General features: G+C 40.8%; 1 long non-coding RNA gene and 1 other non-coding gene across 2 annotated transcripts; both read right to left on the bottom strand.

The window, feature by feature from the left end:
- Positions 1-672: 672 nt before the first annotated feature.
- LOC116656890 lies at positions 673-802 on the bottom strand. Its single transcript, XR_004311896.1, has one exon. It is a non-coding gene; the product is annotated as a small nucleolar RNA SNORA18 (small nucleolar RNA).
- A 16,680-nt stretch (positions 803-17,482) lies between these two features.
- Positions 17,483-27,572, bottom strand: LOC116656746. Its single transcript, XR_004311666.1, has 2 exons — positions 27,469-27,572; positions 17,483-23,284 (listed from the first exon to the last, which is right to left on the bottom strand). It is a non-coding gene; the product is annotated as an uncharacterized LOC116656746 (long non-coding RNA).
- Between the last annotated feature and the right edge of the window lie 42 nt (positions 27,573-27,614).

Below are 27,614 nucleotides of genomic sequence, written 5' to 3'. Positions count from 1 at the left end.
AGCTGTATGTGTGGTTGCTCTCTTACTTGCACCTGCGGCAGACGAGTCAACTGGTGGTTGCTGTTTGTTGTTGCTTCCGCTAGTCTCCTCTTCCTTTTTCCTCTTCCTCTCCCTCTTCCTCTCCCTCTCCCTCTTCTCATCTTCCTCCTCACTATTATTATTATTTGTGTGTGTGTGTAAAGGTTTTTTTTATTGTGTAACATAGGCAAGATTACTTAAGTCAATAAATTTTTTAAAGAATTTCACATGTTCTGATGCCTTCCACCTCTCATCACCGTAGTCCCTCCAGTGTTTGAGTTGTAATCTGCAAGATAACCCTTTCAAAAACAATTTTTGCTAAGTCAACAGTTGTCATGTCAGTCAGTCCATAATTCCTTTAGTTGAGCTTCTTTGATCTCCAGTGGAACATGGACACACTTCTAAAACCTCTCACGTGTAATCTTTGGGATCCAATTTCCTCAAACAATGTACTTTAGGACGCCTACCTATTTGGGGCCAGGGAAGACGGTTCCTTCTGGTTCTCAATTTTAGACCCCCTCTAAACATGCATTCAGTTCAAATCATACTTACTCCTAAGCTTATCACACCCTAGACCAGTACTGATCGCTGGGATATGCCAAGACCTGGGATAAAAAAGTGTGACTGTTAGGTTTTCCATAGTTTACTTAGCAGCTCTGTCTTGTAGTCCTTTCCCACAGATCTAACATGTAGTTCTGTGAGTAAAGAAAACATGTAGTTACTCTATGAGCCATTTCCAACAAAGTAGGTCTACGGAAAAAGCCCCATCAGGGTAGACCTCAAACTATTATTTTTTATTATTACTATTTCTCCTACTACTGTTAACTTTCACGGCCGTCCTCCTGGCCACTATATACAAAGTGGCTCCCTTCCCCTCTACAGCTGGCATTTTCCTTCCCTCCTTCTTTCATAGGATTTCTCATCTTTTAGAGAACTCTACTTGTCTCGTAATACTTGTCTCTCCTCCTAAAAATGGAGTTCCGCACAGAGCAGGGTGTTGCATCTATTTTTCGTTGCATCCACAGAACCTGAGAGAGCATGGGGCGCAGAGTGGATGTTGGATGGCTGCCACAACATTGCCGAAGCATAAAGGGCTAATTATCCCTTTGTCTTTGAAGGTTTTTCTCAGTGGAGGGACCCATTGCTTAAGTATTATTCTGATGCATTTGTTGACTCCAAAAATGTTTTATCTGGGCCTTCTTTGTACTAGGCACTCTGTTCAGCTCTCTGAAAGATTTAGAGAAAGATTAAGCCAGAGGTCTTAGCACTGAGGTTCCTCTGATCTGTGAAGAAGGACAAACCTGTACAAATGTGATGACATTACAGTATGGTGGGGATTAGAATACCTTAGGAACAAATAGTTGTCATGTGATTTCCAGCCATGACATAGGGGTGGTCCTTCTGGAAGAGGTGATGGTTAAGCCGAACACAGAAAGATGAACAAGAGTTTTCTAGGATCGTAAAATGGCAGAGGACATTGTGAAGTTTGAACGTGAGTTCTGAATTTGGAGGCATGAGGAAGCACAGTCTGTTATCCTCCGTGAAGCCGGGACTTTAGAAAGTTCACGTGCGTCAACTTGCAAGTCAACCTGGGGCTCAGATGCGGCTCAGAGGGAGCCCGCAGGATCTCTGCAAGCTACATGATTGTCCCTGCCCTGTGTTGGCAAGAACGATGTGAATCTCCAGAGGGAGCCAGTGATGAAGTGATAAGATGCTCTCAGGTTTTCCTCTAAGCTTCCATCTCCTGTGAATTTCTCCTCAAATATTTGGTGATCATGTGGTTTAGCTGAAGGGAAGAGAGTTTATGAACACTGTGTCAGCATTATATTGGCGTCAGAATGTCACAGCGATCTGGGTCCTAAGGGGCTGTGGACATCAGACAGAGATTCTGATAAAAGGAGATAAGGGAGGGTGGTCAAAGCAGGAAGCATGCTTCATTTAGCCTGAGTCAGAGGTAACCAGAGAAATTTAAAGCAGGAGTTCACAATGCAAGAAACATTTGAAACTGTGAAAAGGTAAGTCAAAACTTTAAACTTCAGTAATTTGTGACAGTATTAAGTTAGTGCCATCAGCTCTGGTCTACGTGCTTCTGTCATAAGTATACTGCATACAATATGGTCTTTAAAATAAATATTAATAAAGGTTATGATCATTCATTTTCATAATTTATTTAATATTGAGCTATATTGTAATTAAACATTATTTTGCGTCTTTTTACTTTACAGATGAGGAAACTGAGGCTCAGAGAGCGGAAGTGACTGATTCAAGTAACACAGTTGGTTCAAGGCTTGGGATGGAAACAAGTCTCCTGACTTCTGTTTCAGTTTTGCTCCTGGAATATCAAGGAGTCAGTTTCAAATTTTAATCTGTTCTAATGGAGAGGATGTGGATTTTTCAAATCAGATGTATGTGTGTTTGGATTCCAGTACTTCTTATCTGTGTGAATTCAGATCAGGTAACTTTAAATTTCTGAGCCTCAGTTTTCTCACCTGTGACATGGGGGTGAGAGGCTAGTGACATAAAAGAGATCATATTTATAATTTTCTTGTTTCCAGTTGGGACCTTTTCTTTTCTGCCAAGAGAAGTTCCTCTAGCATTTGTTGTAAAGCTGGTTTGGTGGCACTGAATTCTTTTAGTTTTTGCTTGTCTGTGGAGCTTTTGATTTCTCCATCAAATTGGAATGAGAGCCTTGCTGGATAGAGTATTCTTGGTTGTAGGTTTTCCCCTTTCATCATTTTAAATGAATCATGCCACTCCCTTCTGGCCTGCAGGGTTTCTGCTGAAAAATTAGCTGATAGTCTTATGGGAGTTCCTGTGTATTTATTTGTTGCTTTCCCCTGGATGCTTTTAATATTCTCTATGTTTAATTTTTGACATTTTAATTATAATATTTCTTGGTGTGCTCTTCTTTGGGTTAATCCGGTGTGGGGCTCAAAAAAGATCATATTTGTAAGGTCTCCAGCCCAGGACCTTCCTCTGACTGGGCAGTAAGTAAAGGAGAGCTGCTGCCATCAGTGCCTCAAATCACTGGATGGGTTTTGCTCTGAGATGTGGCCTGGTATTGCAGAACTACATTTTGGATTCAATGACCAGAAGTTGGAACTCTCTAAGTGAATTTCAGCCGAATTCGTGACTTGATGTTTTGGACATTAAAAATATTTATGTCCCCTTGTGTCTTGAATGGCAAAGAAGAAAGTAATTGTTTTTCACCAACTAATGAATGCATCTTTCCCCTGTTACAGATCATCAAAGAATAATAACATTTCTTTTTTTTTTAATTGAGGTAGAGTCAGTTTACAATGTTGTGTCAATTTCTGGTGTACAGCATAATGTTTCAGTCGTACATATACATACATATATTCCTTTTCATATTCTTTTTCATTATAGTTTACAGCAATATATTGAATATAGTTCCCTGTGCTATACAAAAGAGACTTGTTGTTTATTATATATATAATAATGTATATATATATATATTAGTTAGTATCTGCAAATCTTGAACTCCTAATTTGTCCCTTTCCACCCCTTTCCTCTCTGGTAACCATAAGTTTATTTTCTATGTCTGTGAGTCTGTTTCTGCTTTGTAAATAAGTTCATTTGTGTCTTTTTTTTTCTAAGATTCCACATATAAGTGATATCATATGGTATTTTTCTTTCTCTTTCTGGTTTACTTCACTTTAGAATGACAGTCTCCAGGTCCATCCATGTTGCTGCAAATGGCATTATTTTATTCTTTATTATGGCTGAGTAGTATTCCACTGTATAAATATACCACAGCTTCTTTATCCAGTCATCTGTCTATGGATGACTATAAATAGTGCTGCTGTGAATACTGGGGTGCATGTATCTTTTTTCAAATTAGAGTTCCCTCTGGATGTATGCCAGGAGTGGGATTGCTGGATCATATGGTAAGTTCTATTTTTAGTTTTTTGAGGAATCTCCATACTGTTTTCCATAACAGCTACACCAAACTACATTCCCACCAACAGTGTAGGAGGGTTCCCTTTTCTCCATACCCCCTCCAGCATTTCTCATTTGTGGATTTTTGAATGATGGCCATTCTCACCGGTGTGAGGTGATACCTCATTGTATTGTTTTGATTTGCATTTCTCTGATAATTAGTAATATTCAGCATTTTTTCATGTGCCTATTGGCCATTTGTGTGTCTTCATTGGAGAATCGCTTGTTTAGATCTTCTGCCCATTTCTTGAACTTTCTGATCAATAAGAGAGTAAGGTATACCTTTGAAACCATCACAAACCAAAATCACAATGAGATATTACTTCACACATGTGAAATGGCTGTTATCGAAAAAACAAAAGATAATAAGTGTTGGCAAGGATGTGGCGAGGCTATGAGGGATGTAGGAACCCTTGTGCACCATTGGTGGCAATGTACATTGGTACAGCCAATAGGAAAATCAGTATAGTGTTTCCTCAAAAATTTAAAAATTGAGCCTACCATGTGATCCAGCAATCCCACTTCTATGTATGTATCCAAAGGAATTGCAATCAGACTCTCAGAGAGATTTCTGTACTCCCCTGGAGTTGGTATCTCTCAGACTCATCCACACTGAACCTCCAGCAGCTGTCAATCACGGCTCACATTGCCCCATTCCCCACTGGCTCCCACAGAAGTTTCTGCTCAGAAAGTTGTGATTCTCTATATTCCTCTGTCCATGTCTCCCAACTCTGGGGGCAGCGATTTGCCTTGTGACCTCACTTCTTTGAAACATCTAAGAAGAGTTGTTGATTTTCAGCTTGTTTAGTTTTTTAATTTGTTGTTAGGATGATGTGGCAACTTCCAACCTTCTTATGTGCCGGACCAAACCATTAGTTTCTTGAATCTAAAATTTTCACGGTGTTTTAAAAGAAATTCTATAAGTACAGGACCATGACATATAGCATATGTCTAATTATATTAAAGAACTACTGGACTTGGGAGCTCATGCCCTGATTCTAATAATTTTCATAATCATTATCCAATAAAGAAGTTAATTAATCATGTTATTCACTCTAAGTTCCTACATGTAGCCATGCAGAGTAGATATTTAAAATGGTTACATCCTAAAGATGGTGACTAAAGACAGAGGAACATGTATTTGAAAAATAAGAGATGATTTCTTAAGTCAACAGAAAACAGAGCCTGGATATTTTACCTGAAAACCCCAAATCAAATCCAAATCATTCTTGATTTAGGACCTTAATTTATTTGAGTTAAAGTTCAAATATTGTCTCATCAAGAGACCCTTCCTATGATTTTTAGTAAATTTCCCATCACAATCACCTATATACCCATGAATGTGCAATGCCCGCAGAGTTACGTTGGAATCCCCTCTGCTGCAGATGAGTTTTGCAGGAGGGATTAAAAGGCAACGATTGGAATAGCATGTAAGGAATCAGAGGGCAATACACCAGTCCAGGTAGGTGTTGGTTTGTTTTGGTAAATTGACCGCTGCTAGCCTCCAGGCGATGGAGTCTGCGATTCCCCCAGAGCCCCTCAGATGATAACTTTGGTCCTGCTGTGTTTTCACCCTTGTTGCAGAAGACCTAGTGATGTTGTGCTGATAATGAACAGAGTTCAGATAGTTCACCTCTCTTAAACTTTTACAAAGGACTTTTGCAGGGATAAGCCCTGAGATGCCTGGCTCTCAGTCAGTGAGACTCACTTACCTGAGGCAAATACTTGACACTTTTTCCTTAAGGGCAGCTCTTCAGTAGGAAGGCAGTGCCCCAGCCAGGTGTTGCCTTCACCTTGCCGGAAGCGTATTTCTTCAGCTATTAGGACGTTTACTGATGTGTTTGAAGTGTTTACTGCCAGAATTGCCAGACCACACATGTGCAGAAGCTCAACAAACCCTTCTGAGATTACTCTCACAGCCTTTTGGCAGTGCTGCAACCTGACTTGTAATTCAGCAATTAAATTTCCTTTTGCATTTGGAGACAATTTTAAATGTGGCCCCATAATAGCCCTCTATCGGATGTTATCAAAGACTAAACACTCAGTGACCACGTAAACACTCCCTTGTTATTTACTCAAAGGGGTAAAGACAATTTCGTTTTGGGTTTTTGTTTCTTTTTCTCAGCTGCGACTCTAGAGGCCTATTTCTTCTTCAAAGGCAAGTCTCTTGTTGCTGGATATCACATTCATGGGGTCTGTGGACTTTCCCTCTTACTGTGAGCTCTCTGACCTGTGCTCATTCTAAAAAGTCTTCCCTGGGAATTCCTGTAAAAGTGGGAAAGACTGACTTTGAAAACTGGACGCTCCAATTTAATTATTTTCATCCTACCACAAATTGTGGCTGCAGTGGGAAACGTGATTGAAAATATATCAGCCTAGATTCTAAAGAAAATTCAATCATTTGATTAAAAAAAATCTTCTTGGGAGGCATCTAATCAGCGTGACCACTGTTGACTTTAATGTTGTTCTATTTTTCTGAGTCCCAAGATCAACCTCACGTGGCTCCAAAGCATGTTAATGTCAAATAGGGTTGATAAAGAATAAAGGTCATTTTTAACCAGCTAGAAAACATGGATTCCTTCATAGCCATGCAACCAGGCCCCAGTTAGAAGCTGCACTTCTGTGTGAAGCAAGTCATTGAGGAACTGAAGGCAGGCTACAAAAAGCAATCAAAGGCCAGCACTTTTGCTTCCAGCAAACATGAAGCCTGCAGCTTTTCCTTCACAGTGCAGTAGACAGAGTCGGTAAGATCAGGCTGAGGAAGTAATTCAGATCTCACGGCGCCTACCTACTCTCTGATAAAGGTCAGTGACACAGTAACATTCACCGTATTTTTCCTGGGGACAAGGCTTTAATTCACGTGAAGGACAGCCAGAGGTGATCTGTTTATTCATTCTTTATACTTATTTAAAACAGCAGTATGGAATGCCTCCACTCTCTCGGTTACCATGAAGGGTTAGGGAGACTGGAGAAAGCAGGTGGTGGATGCCAAAAGGTTGGAGCCAGGGCCTTGAGCCGTTCACAGTAGGATGGGAGAGAGACCCGTGCATATACAGAGTCATCATTTGTAGTTAACAGTGTGTAACAGAGCCCTGAGCAGCATGCTAGGGGAGGAACCCTTTTTCCCGGGAAGATGGGAGGGTTTATAACAGGTGTACGGGCCTCTAGTAAGTCAGTGGTACAGTGTGTCTAGCTGCCCTAGACTTTGAACCTTCTCAGTTAGAGAAGTAAACAAATCCATTTTCATACTACAGATATATTGCATCCCCTATGCATGGCCCTTTAATTGAGTCAGGAGTCAGTTGGAGCAGCTGAGACTTGGAAAAACAGGGAACAGTAGGTGGTGTGGGGCTGATGAACATTGATCTTCAGGGGTCTCATGAGTTCAGGTCTCTGCTGGTCTAAGTTAATTCAGTGGTACGTGGGGGAGTAAGAAGAACCAAAAGCTTGCCTTTTGGAAACGGGCACAGTTTAACAAACACGTTTCATTTGCATCTGTAACTTCCTCTTCTTATTAACGTTTCTTGTGAGGTTAACGTGAGAACATTTCCCATCTCACTGGCCACCGTAGAGTATGTGTGTGTGTGTGTGTATTTTACAGTTCTATCTAGACCTCCGCCAAGAGTTTGGGAAGTTTAGAAGGAAGTAATGGACAGGGGGAGAGAAAAACAAGATGAGAAAATTAATTTCGGAAGGGAGAAAGAGGACAGTTTTTCCAGCGTGGAGCAGATTCTGTCTTCTTGGTCCTCCATGCTGTTTCTCCCCCCGCCCCCACTGTTCTATTGCTCCTGATAATTTGGGGAACCCGTCTTCCTGGAATGCCAGGGGTCAAAGAACTGTAAAGAAGTCGAAAATAAAAGTGAAAGGCATGGAGTGAAACTAGACAACACCAACTAAATGGTAGCTTGGGACAAAATTCTACCTTTGGTTGGCTGGCATTCCACTTGGAAGATCTCATGTAACAGATAATAGATTATATAGACAGGATTTGTTAAAAAAAAAATTTCTAAGTGGTTCTTGTGTGCTTTAATAAGTTAATACACGAGAGTGCCTTGTATTTTAAAATAGCCTTGGCCTATGGGTTTCAAAATATTATAACTAATAGCTAGTGATAAAAATACTATCACCTCTTACTGAGCTCAAATACTTACTTTGACCTGTCATGTAAATGTTAAATGCATTGCGTACTTTCAAGGTGGTAAGTTACTACTTTTTTTTTCACTGTTAGGATAATGGGGGTTGCTAAGTCTTTAAGGTTTCTCATAACAGAGACTGTGATTTTTGGTAAATGATTAGGAAAAATAGCCCATGATCGCACAAATCAGGTTTCCTACGGTGGTCTGCCCGCGCACCTTCTTAAGCTGTCCAACAGAGGCAGCTCATTAAAAGGATAATCACATTTTGTTTATTTGGAAATAAACTCATAAATCAGAAACATATTCTCCTGGACCGTATATCCTGATTTTTTTCCCACAAAATTTGGTAATTTTACCCCTGATTACAATAACATAAGTGGCATGGCTTGGAAAGAAGACTGTTAAGGGAAGCATTCTAGTGAGATTGAAAATGTGGAATGGATGTTGTTTGAATGGAAGTGAGCCACTGGGGGGATTTTACCAAAAACAGGACTTTGAAGCCTAAAACGTAGGAAAGGAATGAATGAAGCAGGGTCACTGCTTCGGTGGATTTTGAAGTGGAAATTATCATACTGTTTTCTGGCTTTATAATTCTTTGTCTTTATTGAGATCTTGTCAGGTTCTTGAATTTCAACTTGTGCCTTGTAACATCCGATGAAAATTCCATTAGGGTAATCCCAGGGAACCAGCTTGTGACTTTCTCTTTCCATCACCTCATTGTGGTTGGGGTGTTCAGGACATCCAGGAACTTCCAGATCCGTGTCAGGTTTGAGGGCTTAGAGTCATTTCAGGAAATACAGTAAGAACGTCCCATCTGACCTCCAGTGCGTGTGCCTGAGCCGAGAGCGAGAGCTTGCTGTTTTCTCACAACGACCTTGAGGGTCACTTCCGTGACAAAGTAAGCCCTCTTCTAACACTCACAGGAGAAGAAATACATTTGATGAAATGGTGAGGATTCCAGGAAGGAAGGTAACTAACACAACATACTGGCCCGCTCGTGGCGAAGATGAGACCTGAGAAAAAGCTTGGCACGCGCGACTTCCTGTTCACTTTCAGGATAGCTGCAATGCCCAGGACAAGTGTTAACGTTCAGTCAGTAGCTGGGCTCTGCCAGTGGGCATTTTTTTCTCCCTGAAGAATATGTACAAGAAAACACTTTTAATTCAAGAGGGAAGTTCTCATTTAGATGAAGGAGACTGACCAGTTCTCTTCTGGTCTGCCCCAAGTACCAGAGGCAAACGCGTATGGACGGATAAGGACCCTGGGCTCCTCACTAGCTGGCTGGCTTTGAGGTCAGCGTCAAGGCTCCTGTTTTTCTTTGTAAAATGGAGGTGATAATTTTGTGTTGACTCATGAGGTTATAAGGATTAAATAAGATAACATACTTGAAGCACTTAACATGCTGCCAGACCTTTAACAAATGCTGCCTAGGAGATAGCTGCTATTATTGGCTTAAGATGGTTTTTTCTTAGTGTTTTTTCCCCCTCCTACAGTGATTCTCTTTTAACTAGACGGTAATATTGTATTTTTATCTATTTGGGGGAAAAATAAGCACATATAGAACAAACCTACTTTTTATTCCTTTTTCATGATGGAAGCTTTTCCTCAGAAAATACCTAGAACATGAACAATTTTTTTTTTACAGTTTGATATACTATTTATTAATTATTAATACGGACAGCCTATTATGCAACATTACAGATATCTTTCCAAACCTATAATGAAGTAGAGTCCACTGTCCAGCCCAGGAGAGGACAATAAACAAGATCACCCTTCCAGTAAGTGTGGCCCAGGCGCCCGCAGCGTTAGTCCCTGTCTTGGATGTTCAAGGGAACAGTCAGAAGGTTCTTCACCTCCACTGGGGTGTTAACTTTCTGAACGGGAGCAATTTAAATGTATTACAAGGGGGTCCTTATTTTTGAATAGTTATCTAACCAAAGTGAAGACCAAAAGAACTATGACAAAACATGCTTCTGTTTTCCTTGGCTTATTAGGCTTAATAGTGAATTCTCATTGTTAGAGTTCTGTCATTAGCATAGGATTAGCATATTGTTAGGATTAGCGCTGAAGAGGAGCGCTGCTCCTTAGGGAGTGGGTACCCTGCCTTACCAATAAAAGAGATACAAATGATACTTTCTGTACTTGACAGTGTAAAATGACTTTATTTAATTTGAGGTGCCCACTGGGGCTGACTTCAAGGAAAGAGATACTAATTCTTCCTGCATACAGAGCAGGTGCTGCTTCTTGGAAGTTGGATGGGTGACAGTGAATATTATATGTATTTTAACCCCTCTGTGACACACAGATGGCACTTCTGTGGTTTGGGGAATGTCAGTCTGTTTTTGGCACTGTTACCTTGCCGCGTGTGGCACTTGTTCAAACAATTCTCAGGTTTCACTGGGCTTATGGTTTTCCATCTGGTTGTTTTGGAACAAATTCCCTTTGTCCATTGACCACCGCAACAAATAGAAAATGGTCAGGGACAAAAAAGACCAGACTCCAGGTGGCAGAATGGATGCGATTCTGTGACAGAACTCTGCTTCATTTTCAGTAAGAGTGCACTTTTTCCCATCCCTCCGAATACCACCATCATCATCTCATTCCAAGCTGGGACAAACTGAGGGAGCGGACTCTGTGGATAGATTACTCTATTTAAACCATTTGTGCTCAGATCAAAATTATCGCTAACTCACTTCATCGATAAACCGAATTACTTGTTGTAGAGAAAAATTCCACACCTGTACAGATTTGTAGCTCTGTTTTCAGAGATAGGACTGGTTAGCATGTCACAGGCCAGCAGGATTACCGCACATCAGAATTCCGTCTTACGCAGTCATCTTTAAGATGAGATAATTTGGCCTATTTTATTCAAATCCAGTAAATTAACAACCATATGATAATTGGATTGTATGTTAAAATGAAAGGGAGAAGGGGGTATCTAGCTGAATCTCATAGAACAATAAATTAAAAATAAATTATGGGAGCATAACAAAGACTTATCCAAGAATCGTGGAATTTCTAGACTGGAAGGAATCTTAAGTCGTCTTAATTTTACAGATGAAAAACTGAGACAAAGGGAAGTTAAATGACATCTCAAAGTCACAGGTTAGTAAGTGGCAAAGTTGGAACCACAGGCTAGGTCTCTCAATTTTAAGGCCAGTGTTCTCTGAAACATGCAACCCAACTGTGTCTTCTCTTCAGCGTGGTATGTTTCAATTGTATTTAATTTACTGCACACCTACTATTTCCCACACCAATCCAGTTCCTACCATCTCGTCTGGATACCCTCTAAAACCCAGAAGTGTCAGTTGGTTAATGAGATTTAACAAAATCATCGAGAATTTACCTTTTATTATATTTCAGAAATCACTTCCCCAATAGTTATATTTAAAAAAAAAAAAACCTATATGTATGTATTGTATATTTAAATTTTTTTCCTAGGGCAACCAGTTGGCTGATGGGGAATCTCAGTCCATGTATTAAGCAGAACAAATCAGAACCACATACCACAATCACAGATCCCAGAGCTGAAGTGCCTGGCTTCCTCTCTGCACTGTGTTCTTCACAGAGGCATGCCAGGGAAATGGCTATTAGTAGAAGCTATTTGTCCATTCCTGACTGATTGGAGGGAAATGGTAGCAATTTGCTTCCTCTGATATCGTGATGCTTGGAGTTTGGTCTTGTCATAGCACAAGCTTTGTCAGCATGTTCAGGTGACTCCAGCAATCTGACTTTGCCACATCATTCGTTCACACATTGCTTTGCTGGTGTATTTAAAGTGCTGGCTGTGCATCAGGCACCCACACCCAGCCTGTGTTTTTATCAGCTTTTCCCTTGATAGGTCCAAATGGAAATTCAGGGGGAAGATGTAGCTCAAGTGGTAGAGCGCATTGATCCCAGTACCTCCTCTAAGAATGAATAAATAAGTAAATCTAATTACCTCCCCCAACAGCATCTAGCTCACAGTCACATTGCAAGGGTAAGTTTTCATTGTTCCCAAATGGAAATTCAGAAAACCAATGACGGACTGGCTTGCGTCAGGGAATTAACGCGGCTGTGAGACTAACCTGTGGAAGAGGGAGACTCTAACCCGGAGTATGGTAACCGAAAAAGAATAGAAAATCCACACTCTATCTGGATAAGTGTTCAAGCACCAGGAGGCCAGCCAGTAGGTGGAACAACAGCAGAGTTCAGGCAGTGGCAACAAGCAGATCATGCGCGATCACAGTGTCCAGGGCAGAGCTCAGACGCGTCCGTCCCTAAAGCTGAGTGAGAGCGGGGAAACTGGCAACCACATGCATATCTAACTAAACAAAAAAAATCCGAAGTAGAGATGATGAGAACTCCCGGGTATATGCTGTATGCTGCTACTTTCTCTTTTTCCTTTAGATTCCAGTATCTTACACCTGCATTGGGGTGTTTCAGTTGGCTGCTCCCTCGCCTGGACCCCTCTCGTTTTTTGCCTCCTCTCCCGCAAAGATCTAGACAGCATGTCTCTTGTCACAAGCTTTGAACTGATCAGACAGGAGTATTTTCGACTGAGTACTGTTCTCTGCTCTCCTCCAGTTTCTGATACCTGAACTGGGCCAGAGGAGTGAACTTGAGACTCTGCTGCCAAGTTGAATGCACTGCACAATTCAGTTTCTGCCTCTTGAATCCCTAAGGTTCATTCATCTGAGCTCTCTCTCTCTCTCTCTCTCTTTTTTTAAATAAATCACCGAAGGCACTGTTACAGGCAGGCCACGATGTGGTATTTGAATAACTCGAATGTGAGGAATTACAAGCACATGAGAGAAATCTCTCATGTAGAATGACAACAGTAACCCAATAAGGACAGGGCATTGGAAATGTGAATTCCCTCTTTAAAAAGAATCTGATTTTTTTTTAAAACATATTTCCCTTCTTTGCTTAAAACTCCAGAAATCCAGTGAGCAGTGTTGGGAGAGCTGGGATGGTTACACAACATGCAGACTTCAGCCTTTGATAGTCTCTTGTCTCTAAGGGGGAAAAAAAAGGACAATTGGGGGGAAAAAAAAATGAGAACACTGACTCACCAACCATCTATAGTTTATAGAAGAACCGTATTATGCTACCCTGAGAAAGCAAAATATATTGGTTCCATAAAGTCTTCAAAGAAACATAGGTAAGAGTGTTTAATACCTTTGATGAAGTCATGTTCCCTGCATGAAACTTCTGGTGACTTCCTTTTAACTCTAGAGAGCAAATAATTGTTCTCACATGATATCCCCATTTGGTAATTCAAGCAAGGTTCCCCAGGAAGGGCCTGGGATGGATTGATTGGTAAATATTTACTAATTTATATTCAGGAAAATTAAGAAATCTGTCTTTCTAAGTGTGAAGAAGTTTAAAAGTTCCCTAAAACTTCTGTTTTCTTTCTTTTAGTGGCAAAGAGATCCTGTTTAGCAAGTTTAGCAGCATTGAGAACCAGTTTTTCCTCTGTTTCGTTTTGTGTTTTTAATTGTGATCCTAGGCCTGGCTCTTTCCTCTGCTCCTCATCGATCATCCTGTCCAGATCAATACATGGCCTCTGTCCCTGGATGGCCCCGTTTTCTGTTGGTAGGCTTTGGGATAAAATATCCAGAGATTGAGACTTTTAGTAATCTTCCGAAATGCTCTGCTTTCTTTAGTTTCCAGAAGTCTGCATTCACTTTAATCTACAGAGGTGATAGAATTTTCCCCTTGTTTTAATCTTGGCTCTCCATTTCTGGTTTGGCCTGAAAGATTTGGTTTTCTTAAGTGGCTGTAAAACTAATGCATGTTATTAACACAAAGCATTCTCAGGGGCACAGGAAGTTTTGAAAGTGATCTTTGGCACTGATTGACTTAGCCAATTCTTCAGGAATCAATTTAATCATAGAAGGAGTGTTTACAAGAAGGTTTGCACTGTGTATACGTGTGTGCATGTTTTATAGGTTGCTTTCTTGGATAGCATTAAAAACTTATGGAAAAAAAGGCCAAACATGATGTGGGTGTCCCTGTTATTTCATATTTACATTATATCCTTGTAAAATCCTTTCCAAAGAGTGGGTAAGATTCCTAGACAGAGAAGATCCTGAACTCTGCACATTATTGAAAAATCAGATAAAATATATTAAAAGGCATTTGCTTTGGATATTTTATATAAGTAAATTAGTATCATAGAACTGGCAAAACACAGACACACGTAATAACAACAAAATCCAATTTTAAATGAAACAAGAAAAGAACATTTCAAGGGCAAGAAATTTCTGGATACATTTTCAGAATGTAACAGTAGCAGTGCTATAGATGTTATGCTGTATTATGCTTCGATTAAGATCTGAAACAAACAGAAGAATTAAAAACAGAGCTGAGGTAAAAGACAAAAGATGCACAGGAAAGATAACATCATCTAATCAGTAAGGCACCCCGTCACATAAGAAGAAAAGCTCTTGAACAATCTTTGACTCTACCATATTATGATCATGTCGTAGGAGGAGAGAGATGACATTACTGGGGACAGGTAAAACGTATAGTGGTAGAATGATTTCATGTGCCAACACAACCCTGAACGGCTATTTGAAAATCTTCACAGAGTTAAGAAGAAGTTTAACTCTTCATTTGACTGTTTGGGTATTCAGTAAGTATAACCTGAGATTATGTAGTCAGTTCTGCTATAACACTTGCTTTGAACATGCAAATTAGCGCCAGCGCACCTGATATACTAAGGAACAATTAGGACATAGTGTGTTTGCTTGAGCATCACGTACCATTTGAGCGAGCTTCCTGTTTGCCTATACATGATTTTGTTTTCCAGAAACACTAGGTGGGTGAAAAAAAAACTGCATCCAACTCAATGGAGCTGCATAGGAATACACAACACACACACAATCCCCAAACATCTCCCAGTCTTCTCAGTTCACCAAGTGTGTTATGAGCTCACCCACCTACATCTGGTTGTACAACTTTCCATCAGATTTCAGAGACCCCTCCTTCCACCACTTCACAGTAGCTCACAAGCTGCAAATCTTTCTGCTGACACCCACTTCCACAAGTCAACCTCAGGCCTTTCCTAAGGCAAAGTGCTATGTTTATTGTAGCATTTATGCATTCCTTAACAGTGACCAGGTAGAAAACAGTGCCACTGTTTTTGTCAGGGTCCGGTCTTTTATTTTTATTTTTCAGTGTATTGGTGACAAAATTTTTGAGTGTTGTGCCCCTAACCCTATTATCTCCATAAGTCCTGTTCGGGGGTGGGGGTTGTTTGTTTTTTTGTTTTGTTTTGTTTTCTTTGCAGATTATGGTGATTTTTAAGAACACATAGGTCATGTTATAGCAGAACTAACTGTTACACCACAAAGGAGAACTCATGGGAGATGGGCACGTGGGGCACTAAACACTAAAATGCGCCAGGAGTCTCTGCCCTGGAGGAATAGGACCTGCTCACCACCCTCACTGTGTTAGCAAGAAAATCTAAACATGTTACTTTGTCTTTATTTTTGAATGTGTCCTCTGGGCATTTTATTCCTAATGCCCCCATGGCTTCCTTTACCCAGGATGAACCTAACTAGTTGGCAGGGCCTCATACTCTGAGATGGGTTTTCCAAAGGCCAAATGGACCATTTTCTTGCCTTTTCAAAGAGAGCCACACAGGAAGGAAAACAAGAAATTCAACTTCTAAGCTGGGCTATTCATGGCCTTTGCTCAATCCTGGCAGAGGATCATGGCTTTTCATTACGATTCATCTCACTGATTTCCAAATGGAGTGAACTGGCCTTTTCATTAAGGCCATGGGAAAGCGAAGTTGGGTTACCCAAGTCATTAAGTGTTGTTATCTGGTGAGTGAAAAATGGATTGTTCTTCAGTAGACGCTTGGGGAGCCCTGTGTTTTCTTCCACTGGGTTATGTTTTGTGAAAATTGGTATAAGGGGAAGAAGAAGAATTCCAGTCTTGCATATTCTGTCCTGCTAGAACAATGCATGCCTTTCTGCTCTGTGGGCGGGCGAAGAGAAAACAGATGGATGGGCCCAGCGATTGGAAGTGGAGTACGAACATTTCCATCTCCCACTTTCAGGAGAGCCCAGCCAGCTCGCCTGCTCAGGAGCAGTCCATTCCTGTAGCCAGTCAGAAGCCTCGTGTCGTTAGTTTCAGAGCTTTCCAGTTAAAGCCGACACACGCACACGTGCACACTTGCGCGCACTGTGACACTTCTTTCTTCTACCAACCCCGACTCCCCAGAGATATCAGTTTGCATGAGAGGGGGGAATGCATTCATTTGAACCCCATTCTAAGTTCATTATTAGGAAATACAATGATCCCTAACACTGAACCTATTAAAATGCTTTGTGGATAAACAGTGTAATGAGCTAAATCTACCGTAAAAACCTCTCTGTGGCTTATAAATTATTGACATGAATACACTATATTTACTTATTTAGATTATATTAAATATCATCTTTGAAAGTGTTACTTTATCTTATTTTATTATAGTTAGACTATACCATGGTCTTTTGGGTTTCAAGACCCAATTCCAACCTTGCAGGTGCTAAGTTCCTCCACCAGTAAGAGGCAATCCTCATCAACTGCGTGTCTTATCATTCAGCTCAGTTCTGAAACTCTGTACCTGGAGATGGCATCAGCTTCTACAGGTTAAGGGTTCAGTTCTACAAGACTGTCCCCCCTCCCTCTTCAGACACCAGGTGCAGTGCCAGGTTGTTAACTGTGCTTCTGACTGGTGGCGACAAACTGGAAGTTCCAGCTACCCTCTCCAACTCAGAATGTCAGTCGCAAGTCCAGGTTGTCAACAACTGGCTGTACGGCAGATTCCCACAACCTTCTCCTTGGATTCGACTGATTTGCTAGAGTGGCTCACAGAACTCAGAGAAACATTCCTTACTAGATCACCTGTTTATTATAAAAGGGATTAACTCGGGAATAGCCGGATGGCAGAGACGCGTGCTTAGGGCAGGATGTGGGGAAAGGGTATGGAGCTTCCATGCCCTCTCCAGGAGCCACTGTCCCTGAACCTACACATGTTCACCAGCTAGGAGGCTCTCTGAACCCTATCTTTTTGAGGTTTTATGGAAGCTTCACCGCATAGCCACACTTGATTAAATCATTGGCCGGTGGTGATTGATTCAACCTTCAGACCTTCTTCCCTCCTCAGAGGTTAAAGTAGGTGGAACTGATAGTTCGGACCTTCTAATCACAATGTTGGTTTCCCTGGCAACCAGCCCTCAGCTTAGGTTACCTGAGGTCTTTCCAAACGTTACCTCATTAATGTAACAAAAGACACCGTTATTGCTCTTCTTGCAGGAATTTCCAAGGGTTTCAAGGAGCTCTGTGCCAGGAAGAGGCTTTATAAACACAGCATCACACTTAGACTGAAATTTTTGCATATCTAATTTATTATATTATTAACTTTTAAAAAAGAAAAAATGGTAGTGGGTTAAGGATTGCAATGAGGTAGTACAAAATCCATTAGAGATAATGTTCAAACATCCTTATTAAAAATAATCTATCACCTGGGTATCTTGTTCACATAGTATTAAATATTCAGGTATTTGGTAATATGTGTGTGTATATGTGTATGTGTGAGAGAGAGAGAGAGAATATATTGGTACTTAGCAAACTTTTTGAAATGCACAGATCAGGATAAGTGAAATTATTAATGCAAAATGAACTCTCTAGAATAACTATATGCAAAGGTTTGTCTGTACAATTCTGCTAAATATTGGCTCTCTCATTCTTGACCCTTATATATATAAATCAAAGTAAATAGTTGAAATGTGAAATATATTGCTTTCTAAGCTGACTTGTGGTTTACAAAGGATTGAAACAACTGAACATTATAAATATAGTTAGTCAATATATTACAGAAAAAAGAACACTTCAAGATACATGTTGTCTTTACACAGCACTACACAAATCCACAGCTAAATGCAAGATTTCCAGTCCTATGAAACCTCACAGTAACTCCTTCCATTTCGGCCTTAACTTGATCTATATTTTATACAGTGCAGTATGTCCAACCTATAGATAGGACAATGGAAATAACATACAAAAACATAGAGAAATCTTCCATTTGGAAGACTAATATTTGCTGGGAACATTTACCTGTGAGCGATAGCAGATAACTTTTAAGATTATAAGACTTTGTAAAGTAGAACTATAATTTTTAGTGTCAAATAGACTGTGTCTCCATAAATCCAACTCAGCCCTTTATGCTAAAACTTTCAAATGGCTACTTTGACCTTTTTTGAACTGAACTGATCAGTCCTTTTGCCTTGATATAAACCACAATCTTCTAATGATGCATTCATTGATCCATTCATTCAATCACTAAACATCTGTTTATTGAACACATCATGGCCAGGGACTGTGTTAGGCATGGGGTATGCAGTGTAGAGCATAAAAGACATAATCCCCATTCCTATTTATGTAGCTTCATTTCATTATAATATGGACAGATAGAACAATGAAGTTATATACTGTTGACTTAAAGGAAAATGCGCAACCTGAGAGTTGCGAGTTTCAGTTTATTCAGAGAGTTACTGAGGACTATAGCCCAGGAAACAGCCACCTGGTTAGCTCTGGGGAAACTGCTCCAAAGAGGTAGGGGGAAGCCTGTTTATATATGATTTTTTTTGGCTGGGAAATGCATGCAATCAAGCATACATCTTGGTAAACGATTACTGCTAATCACAAAGAGCAGAAATCTTCAGCTGGTGGTGTCAGTGCTTTTCTTGAGAAGCTGCAGGGATCTGGGGTCATTGAACTTCTTCCTGAGATGTGCACATAACTGTCTAAGGGCCTGTTGATCTAAAGCACAGAGGGTCTGACCTTGTTTCCCATCCTGAGTTCCTCTCAGGGTGCATTGTTGGTGGATGAGTGGAGTGATTTATCACTTCACCCTTTAGAACTGGGTGGTGAGCAGTGCTCTTTTGTTCTTCGTTCACAATACCTAGAAGAGATAACAGAGATTATCCAACTTTCTGCTTTGCATACTAGAAAACAAAGATCCAAAGAAATGCCGTGTCTTGACAAAGATCACACTTCTGGTTGGTTCTCAGTCAAGAAGTGAAATCCAGTTTCCTGACTTTCTGGTGGTGTTGCCCATACAGTTGACTGCTTGTACTTAGCTGATGCCGTGGAGAATAGTCTTCTCATTCAGAAGCGAAGAATCTTCAGAAAAATTCCTCTCACACACTCAGATCATGAACACTTGGAATAATCTTTGACTTCTTTCTCTCCGATTGCTTAGTTCTATCAGCTGCTAAATAAGATACAATTGTTTTATTCCATTTAAGCCGGTCTCATCCTCCCTCTGCCCGCTAACATAACACTCATCATGAACTACTCCTTTGTATCCCCCCTTTTTCCTACCCTTCCCGCACTGACTGTCTGCCCACTCAAATTGTGCTGCAGGTGGGCCAGATTCACATTTCTAACCCCAGCCTTCCGTGGCTCCCCATCACCTGCTAAATCAAGTACAGTGTCCTCATCTGATGGTGAAGTTCTTCCAGGATTTGGACCTCATCACTGTTCAGTCTTTGCTTCATGACAGGTGCCCCCAAGCCACAGTCAACCTGCAACATTATTGTTTCTCCAGTAGTTTCTCTCTTCTGTCTTTGTGCATGCTTCTCTTTGGGTTCAGAATACATTCATAACCTTCTCCACTTCTTGAAAGTTCATGGGTGTTGTGGGACACAATGTGACGGCCGAGTGACAGTGACAGGGCGTTGGTAAAAGAATTTACCAGAGGTAAAGTATAGAAATAGAAAGGAGTTTATTAGGGGTACACTGTCGTAGACAACAGCAGGCCACACGGGCGAGAGGAGCCTGCGTGAGCCCCGAGGGCCGGTTGTGGGGGTGTTTTATCAGGTCGGGTCACAAGGTACCTGATAGGCTTGTGCACAAGTCTCTGATTGGTTGTAGATGAGGTATGAGGTTTAGGGTCCATGAATGACTCTGATAAGGTGGGCTGAAAAAAGCCAGCCTGGGCTATTGTAAGATTAGGCGTTACCTAAGGCTATTAGTTTGTTAGGGCAAACACACCCGGGAAAGAATGCACTGTATTTGTTGAGGGATCACAGGCAGACGTCTGAGAGCCGGGAAATGGGGGTTGTTGGACTTGGAAAGATGTCAGTTGGCCCAACAATTGGTTCATTGTGAAATCATCACTTGCATGCAACTTTTTCTGATCTCCACCAATAGATAGAATTGTCTTTACTTTGCTTCCGTGACAATGGTTTGTGCTTCTTTTAAGCATTCAGATTACCTAAAATCCAGCAATTAAAAAACAATTTTTTGTATTGCCCTACTAGACTAGTAACTCCCTGAATGCAGGCAGGGGACTAGAGCTTACTCAAGTTTATAACTACGGTGTTCAGCACATTCTTTGTAATATACAGGTGCTCAGTCAATGTGTGTTTAATCAAATTCTGAAGAGGGGTGTGTGTGTGTGTGTGTGTGTGTACATATATATGCCTAAATTTTATAAAAGATGAAGATCCTTTCCTCCTTCACTTCTGCCTTATCCTTTTTCCTCCTTCTTCCGTCTCCCCATCCTTCTCTGCTTTTCTGTCACGTCTAGAAAAAAGCAAAAATCCGAATTTTGTGTCTGCTTTGCTATATAGCATATGTCAGATTTAGAGAAAAAGTTCAAGGAGTTGCTGTGATTTAGTGGTGTTCGTTGTTTGCTATGTGAGTGATCCAAAAGTCCTAGGAACTTGAGATTATTTAAACAAGTAAATAAATAAAATAGGCAGAGAGGGGACTTTATCACAGGAATAAGATGCAATCAGAGTCTGAAAAGATCTAGGAGAAGAAGCTGGTGGTCTTCACATGAAATCCACTGGAAAGTCTAGAACTCAGGCAGGGACACTGTGGAGCTGTGAATACCTGAGGCAGGGTCGGGAAGGTTCCAAAAAATAGGAATCATTCTGAGTTGAGCAAACACCCTCAACACATACTGAACAACCATACAGAAAATTAACACCAAGAAATAAATTCACTTGGTAGACTTGCTTTAGGCTGAGCTTTGAATCTGCCAGAAAAGAAGCACAGCCTCAGCTTCACATTTTGAGACTTTCGTTGTGATTCAGCTGTGCCAAGCCCTGTCCTCAGCTGATGTTGTTTTGGAACTAGAGATGCAAGCATTGCTGTGCCGCTGCCATAATTTGAGATGAATTTCGCTTTCCTCTGGGGGCTGGTGAGACTCGGTCTGGGGAACGGGGGCTCCTAGCTGATGTCTAATCAAGACAGTATATTTGTTAGACCAAGGAAAGGTTTGCTCATTCAATACTTAGGCAAAAACAAGGGGTTACAAGCTCTGGTCCTGCAGCCCAGCTGCCTGAGTTCATATCCCAGGGCCTCTCTCTCTTAGTCGTGGGGCCTTGAGCAGACAGCAGGAGGTGCCTGGGCCTGTCTCCGCTTCCCTGTTGGTTAAGTGAGAAAAGTAAAGGGGCGATACATGAAAAGTGTCTAAAATGGGACCTGCTGCCAGTATCCACTCAGTAAGTGTTTCTTGTTCCTTTTATTTAGATTCTAATCATTATTGCCACAGTAAAAATACACAGTTGGAAAACTGCAGAGAAGAGTTGACTTCAGTTTTAGAGCTGTGTTTTTAGTTACTTAACACAGAATCTAGTATGTCGCTGTAGACATCATCTTAATTAAATCACTTCATTTGAAATGACACCCACTGACATAGATGCATGTCATTCCCATTTTGTTTGGAAACTATAATTTCATCGTTTAAAAAAATCATTTATTGAAACAGTGTGCATTATGTTATGAAAATGCTAAAGTGGATTGCTCCTTGAGGAAACACATTCAAGCTGATTATTCTTTTTTTTCCTTTTCCCCCCAACTTCTTATCCTGTTCACTCTGGAAGACTCAAAACGTAAACTACACAGAGCCCTTTAAGCATTTAAACAGAAAAGAAAGGAAGAAATGAAGGAAAGGAGAGAGGGGAGGAGGCAGGAAGCCAAGCTGTCTGCCGGGCAAAAGATGGTTGAGCAGAAACTTATTTTATAAGAGTCAGAGCTGTCGTTCTCCTTACAGTATGAAGCATTTTGACTTGCGGTTTGAGGGACTAGCTGTGTGAACTTTATCTTTACAACAGGAAAAATCCCGTTTGCATAAGCAAAGGCATCACATTTCAGTTATGTTCCCTTTGGAGACTCGAAAGTTCTCAAATTCTCCCTCCTCCAAAGACAAACACCAGCTCAGTCAGGTTTGTCCTCGGCCAGCACAGGAGAAGCTCAGAACACGTGGCTCTAGTAGACAAAACAAGAAGACATACAGACTTCACTGCAAATGTCTAGGTTTTGAAAAGTACCTGATGTGGAAAAAAATTAAAAGAGACATAGGAATGGAAAATTCCTTTGCTGGCTTCCTGTTCTCTTTCCTGCTAAGGTGGGATTAGTTACCAGCTGTCAAAAGAAATATCACTTTTAATTCTTACGGAGGGGGGAAGGAAAGCATTAGGGGGGAAAAATGTCTTGGAAGAGAGGGAGGCAATGAGGACCTTCCTTTTTACAATTCATTCCTGCAGTTTGAAAAAGTACAAGAGGGGCAGGAGGAGGGGAGACGAGGGTTATGCTGTCATGTGAAAACTGAAGGAGAACTGAGGACGTTATGCAGGGAAATTAATCTCCCTCGAATATTTCTTGATGAAATAATCAATATGGTAATGAAGTTAGCTAGGGGCTTGCAGCTTGAAGTATTCAGAGAATTCTCTCACATCTTCCCTTGAAGAGACCAAAAAAAAAAAAAAAAAGAGTTCATAATAGAAAAAGAATCTTTAGAACAAGGACATCCTTTGAAGTCCGATCAACCAGCTTTGATGCAATTCCCATTTCCACAAGGCATGCTTCCTTGAGGAGGGTGATGACTTTTCGATTTACAAGCACTTCTTGCAGAGAAATAGGATTTGCCTAGTGTTTGGGCGCGACTTCAAATATTGCATCACGGATGTGTCATGCTGGACAGTTGACAAAGCAGTCTCAGGGCACAGTATCAGTGAATGCCCACAACATAGAGTAAATCCTACCCATAAACGCGGGCGTGGCTGGGGAGTGCTAGGAAGCCAGCCCGTGGGCCAAAGCTCTGCTTCGCTCGCTGCTCCTGGGCGTCTGGAACTCCATACTTAGTGATGCGTTCTTTTGCATGAAGACAAGCGCTCCTTGACAAAGGTTAGAAAACAAGATTCAAAATTGTAAATACAAGTGAGTCTCAAATTTTTCTTAAAACAATAGGGAGAAAAACTGGAAATAATTTTGCCAAAGGAAATTGGGGCTCCTGATTAATTTTTATTGTCTCCTTTGTGCTCTTATTCATATTATTGATAATAAATATACATAACTTTAATATCCAAGAGAAATTTTTAAAGGTTTGCTCACATTTTCTTCCCCTTTTGGGCAGGGTAATGCTGTTCTTAACCTGTTAGCATGATTTCTTCATTGTATCAGGCTCTTTTGAATAATACAGTTTCATCATTTTTATTTAAATCTTTTGCTGAAGTGAGTGTGCATCGGCTTTTAAAAATGATGAACTAGATTTGCTCCTTGAGGAAGCAAATTCAAGTTAACTTTTTCTTCCTTTTCATTTGCTTCTTATCATGTATATTCTGGAAGGCTCGGAACATGGGATAACAGAGTCCTTCAAGTGGGAACAAGACACAACGAAGGAAAATTTTGAGAGCCGAGAGGATAAATCGAGATAAACCCCAGGCACCGTCTAGTAATTACTGTGCTGGGTGGAATCTGCAGGCAGTAAGGGGGTCTTGGGCCTTAGAAGAGGTGGAGATGGACAAGGAATGATAGGAAAGCTCATTAAGACGGTGAACTGAAGAAAAGGGTCAAGGAGAATAAAAATAAATAAACAGATAAGCCAATAAGCATTTGGTCTCCAAATACAGTATACTTGGCTTACTTTAAAAAAAAAAAAAAAAGAAGCATTCATTCCCTAGTGTCTCCTGTGTTACAGCTTTCTGCTAGACACTTTGTTGGATTCAAAGATGGATACGGTTCAGTCTTTCCCCACTAGTATATAAAACTGGGCAAAGGAAATGGCGCATGCAACAAGGAGCCATGACATATGGATTGAAGGGGATAGTGCCCTTAAAAAGTTTGTTCTTTTTAAAAATTATTTTTTATAATAAATGATGAATTGATATTTATGGTAGGCAAGGAAGGAGTTAGTAAAGAGAACCTTGAAGGAAAGGTAGAATTTTTTTTAAAAGACTTAAGTGTTTTAGAGCAGTTTTGGGTTTGCAGTAACATTGAGGGAAGGCACAGAGATTGCCCATATACCCACTGCTCCCACATACGCTTAGCCTCCCCCACGGCCAACATCACTCACCAGAAAGGTACTTTTCTTTTACTAAGGATGAACCTTGTTGACCCAGTGTAATCACCCAGTCACCTAATCATCATAGTTTACTTTAGGGTTCACTCTTGGTGTTGTACATTCTATGGATTTGGACAAATGTATGATATATAGCCATCCTTGTAATATATGTACAGTGTTTTCATTGCTCTAAAACTCCTCCGAGCTCTGCCTGTTCATCTCTGCCTCCTACCAACCCCTGATCTTTTTATCACCTCCATAATGCTACCTTTCCCACAATGTCATCTAGTTGGAACCATACATTATGTAGGCTTTTTAGATTTTCTTCTTTCACTTAATAGCATGCACTCAAGTTTTCTCCATGCCTTTTCATGGCCTGATAGTTCATTTCTTTTTAGTGCTGCATAATATTCCATTGTCTGGATGTACCACCATTTATTCACCTACTGAAGGATGTTTTGGTTCCTTGTAAGTTTTGGTGGTTATGAATAAAAGTGCTATAAATATCTGTGCACAGGTTTTTAACTCTTTTGGGTAAAGACCAAGGAGTGTGATTGCTGGACTGTGTGTGTAATGCTGACTTGTATGTAAAAAAGGTAGAATTTTAAATTATAGAAATTCAGTGGAATTGGAATTAACCACATGTTAATCACTAATCAAAAAAGAGGAACATTGTCTTTGGAGAATAGTGAATTGTATGGTTTAGCTAGCTCTAGCTTGGGGGTTAGCAAACATTCTTCTGTAAAAGGCCAGGTACTAAGTATTTTAGGCTTTGAGGGACACCTGGTCTGTGTTGAGGCTCTTAGGGTTACTGAACTCTGCTGTTGTAGGGTGAATACAGCCATGGACAATATAAATGATTCAAAGAGCAGGGCTGTGTTCCAATAAAACTGTTTCATGAATACGGAAATTTGAATTTCATATCATTTTCCCATCACAAAATATTCTTCTTCTTTTAACTTTTCCCCACTGTTTAAAAATGTAAAAAACTACTCTTAGCTCCCAGGTCTTACAAAACAAGAGACAGGCCAAACAAAAACAATTTGTCCATGACAGAGCTAAAAGAGTAACACCTCAATTCTGTATACTAGGGGAATTTCTTTATATAGTCTAACTTCTTTTTACGACTATTACTAAAATCATTGGGCAAAAATAAGGTACAGGTTATTGAAAGAGAGAGAGATTTATCATTTAAAGTTTTTATATTGAAGTAGTGAATTCTTCCATCATCTTGTAATTTGACAAATCTTAAAACAAACATGCCTCTTCAGTTTGCCTCAGTTTCTCTCTGTGTTTCACGGAGGATTACAGTTCCCCAAAGCTGAACTTCAAGAAAGTTAATTTTCAGTTAAGGTAGATTTAGGAAGCCTAGAATGTAGCAGAAAAGCCAATCCAGAGAATCATTTTCATTTGGCTTTAGAAAGTGTTTTTGTACTTACATGTGAGTGTGGGTGTGTCTGATGTTCTGGGAATTTACTTCAAACAAAGGAATAAAACCATGCTGTGATGATCTGACTCAGTTGGAGTTAGGAAGCCATCCAATTTCCCCATCTTGCCTCCTGTTCTGCTCATCTCTGTGGTCTTTTTCATGCTGCATTTAGATGCTTCATCTTCTCAGATGCATCCAAACACCCAAGCAAAGCCACCTTTCCTGAGATTGTGCTTATAGAGAGAGAGTATATGTTCTTCTAAGTCCTTTCCAATGGACCACTAATGAAGGAAGCTTGGCTTTCAAAAGAGCCAGTGAAGGGAGCAGAGTCATTGCTAATACTCACCAATCAATCAAGCCAGCCTTGTTATGGATAAACCCCAATGAAACTTGCCTGATTTGTATGGAAATGTAGACATTTCTCCAGTCTTCGAATTTTCTTTGTTCAGACAAGTTAACTTCTTGGTCCACTGCTTCCCTGACATTTATGAGTGATTGAAAAGATAGGTTCCTTGGAGGGTTCAAACTCTTCTACCTGTTACTGTGTAACAGGTTGCAAATCATGCATTCCTATCAGAATGTCAAAACCTGAATGACAGCTAAAAGGTTTGGAGCACTAAGTATCAGCCAGAGTAGGTGTTGTTGTTTTATTATGGTGATTATCCCCATTTTACAGGTTAGGAAACTGGGAATCAGAGAGATTAACCAGCTCCTAATGTCCCAAAGCTAGTGACAGCAACCAACATTGAAATCCAATCTTGCTTCCTCAAGTGTTCATGCTTTTAAAAATGGAAACAAAGACCAAACAACCTCAAAACAGCAACTATGGTCAGAGCCTAGACATGGCCCCTTAAATTCGGAGGGTTAACCCTCTAGCTGGGACCTCCTCGATCCCTTGGCTACCAATGGAGTGAAAAGAAACGCCAGCTGCTTGCCAGCACAGTGCTCCTCTCACAATCTCCTGGATACAGCTCCCCCAGTTCTGAAGAGCTTGGACTGTTATTTCTTTAGTTTCTCGTGGCTGCCCTTCACCTTTTCTGGATCTTTCTCTTGACTCTACCACCTCTTCACTTTCTACTCAATTTCCCGACTTCTGGTCAGCCAACCTGACCACAGGACCGCGTCCACGTTTCATTTAATCCCTTAAGACTAATTGCTGGGGTGGAGGAACGATCCGATTGTGCATTCTGAATCTGGACAACAGCCTGTGTTTTACTTGTCACCTCTGTCTTAAACTCTGAATCTTGAGGTTGAGGGGGTGGGGGAGAAGCCTTCAGCCTCAGCCTCTCTTATATTTATCAAGGCTCATTCAATGGTGGATGCTTGGCTTTTGTAACTAAGCTGCACAGGGTAAATAATCATTAAGGGCATGTGAAAGAGGGGGACGAATGGATGCTTAGCTAGTTCTGGTTGCCTTGTCTCAGCTTTCATTGGCATCCAGTCTCAACTCCGACCAGCTAAGATGCTGACAAAGAACTCTGGTGAAAAGAGTTTCTTCGCCTTGCTCAGACAAGGTCTGAAACACCAGCAGGATTGTTTCCATAGGTCAGAGCCCAACAACCCTGTTTGTAAATATTTGAGTCACTTACTGGCATTGTTGCTCGGATTTCTGGCCCAGGAAATCTTCCTCCTTTGTATCGCAGACTGAGTGAGAAGTTAGCCAGGGTGTGCTTGAATGTCCTTCACACTGTACCTCCTCCCGAAGGACAGAGGCGGGGACATAACCTTAGTCTCA

This window comes from Camelus ferus, chromosome 16 (genome assembly GCF_009834535.1).
Source record: "Camelus ferus isolate YT-003-E chromosome 16, BCGSAC_Cfer_1.0, whole genome shotgun sequence".
Lineage (NCBI taxonomy): Eukaryota > Metazoa > Chordata > Mammalia > Artiodactyla > Camelidae > Camelus > Camelus ferus.
Note: the sequence above shows the minus strand (reverse complement) of the source record. Positions and strands in the feature narration are given on the sequence as shown.